Source organism: Rhincodon typus, chromosome 41 (genome assembly GCF_021869965.1).
Source record: "Rhincodon typus isolate 14 chromosome 41, sRhiTyp1.1, whole genome shotgun sequence".
Taxonomy (NCBI): domain Eukaryota; kingdom Metazoa; phylum Chordata; class Chondrichthyes; order Orectolobiformes; family Rhincodontidae; genus Rhincodon; species Rhincodon typus.
The window spans coordinates 6,451,472-6,453,427 of NC_063372.1; the positions used below are offsets into that span (position 1 = coordinate 6,451,472).

General features: G+C 43.1%; 1 protein-coding gene across 1 annotated transcript in view; it reads right to left on the reverse strand.

The window, feature by feature from the left end:
- Window positions 1–1,956, reverse strand: part of LOC109921187 (pleckstrin homology domain-containing family A member 3-like) — a 35,293-nt gene that overhangs the window by 31,010 nt on the left and 2,327 nt on the right. The gene's annotated exons all lie outside the window — the stretch shown is intronic.

Here is a 1,956-nt window from a genome sequence, read left to right on the forward strand (position 1 = left end):
GGTTCTTCCCTGTGTCTAAACTCACAGCAAATCCCATTCTCCTATTACCCCATGCTGTCTGATCTATACTGACTCCCGGGTCAGCCGCATCTCTCTTACCCTATCTCCATCATCTCCCCCAGCCCCATAAATCGGCAGAGAGATATCTGCACTTCTTTAATTCTGACACCCATCAAGCATTCTCAATTTTAAAGTCACTCCACCATTGGTGGTTACACCTTCACTTGTTTAGAGCACCCCCCTCCAACCCCAAGTTCTTGGATTCCCTCCCTCAATCACTTCCCCTCTCTCTCCTTGTTTAAGACACTCCTTAAAACCTGGAATAAAAACAAAATTGCTGGAAAAACTCAGCAGGTTCTGAGGAAGGGTCACCGGACCCGAAACATTAACTCTGTTCTTTCCTTTACAAGTGCTGCCAGACCTGCTGAGCTTTTCCAGCAACTTTGTTTTTGTTCCTGATTTACAGTATCCGCAGTTCTTTCGGTTTTTACTCCTTAAAACCTACCTGTTTGACCAAACATTTGGTCAATTGTCCTAAAACGTGGCTCAATGAATATCCCTGAACTTTACCTTTTGAACTAAATTACTGGTCTGTTCTGTGAAAACAAATTTGGAGAATTCCACATTGGAGTTTTTTTTTTAAAAAAAAGGTATTGCAGTTACAAAACACAGAATCTCAAGAAATTTCACATAATTGCTACAAGCAAGTGCTGCCACTTGTATTCCCAAGCTACTGCTGCATCCTGCAGATTTAACCACAAACTCAAGAGTTAGCTTCGATATTCCCAGAAACCAAACTCCAATCAGAAGACAAATACCTGTAGATACTTTCAGCCTAGTGGCAGCTGACACCCTGATGTAGTGTGCAACACACAGACACACTCACACAGACTCCTGTGATGAAAGATGTGGAACATTTAAGAAGTGATGAGCTCTTGTGGCACCATGAGTCATGCTCCTACCTCTGGGCCAAAAAGTTTCAAAACATTCAAGTAACTGCACAGGAGGGAATGACCACAGAAGGTGTGTAATAACACAACAAAACGGGTTGATCCAATGTTAAAAGACTTCATCATGCCAATTGTTGCCACAAGCAAGTATCATCCTTGTTCCAAAGGACAAGAACACCCACATCTCATAGCCAATAGAGGAATTCTTGGGAATCATAATGATTTTGGCAATGCTAGTGCTGATTCAAAGGAGCCTGGCAAACGCCTTGCAGGATTGCTTTCCCTCTCAAAAAAAATCAAGTTCACATACTCCAGAGGTAGCCATGTCCCTCCCCAAAGGCTAACTCACAGATTATTGGAAAAGCAAACTGCTGCTTCTTGGACACACTACCCAGCCTCCTTAAAGCAGAGACCTGCAAACTCAGTCCGATGACACGCACGATCAGAAAGTACCTCAGACACATCACAAAACTCAAGCTTCTCCAGAATCTACAGGGTGCCTTTCAAATCTGAAGTGGCAAGTCTTTGGTGGGGTTGTGGAGTCTGGGTTTGAGTATATTTTAAGACAGGAATCAATAGATTTCTAGATATTAAAAAAGTATCAAAGGAAAATGGTGTCGAGGTAGATGCTCAGCCATGATCACATTGAATAGTGGTGCAGACTTGAGGGGCTGAATGGCCTGAGCCTTCTCCTAATTTAGTAACAAGAGGAACCTACAAATCTGTGAACTTTTCCTTTCCAAGGGCCCCGCTTTCCCATAAAGGAAATCCTTAGAGTACCTTTTCAATTTCAACAAGCAATATTTTAAACCAGAGTACAGCACTGAGGAATGAATAGAGGGAGGGTGTGGACAGAAGTATTTTGTTTCAGTTGAATTCGAGTTGGTGTACATTGTTTGAGAGCACCAGGCTCCACCTGTGTATGTTGGAGTGGCTGGGGTTAGAGTACAACTCGGAGCTCGTGGTAAGGGAGCAGGTCAACTAGAGCTGGCAAGAAAAAGGTACA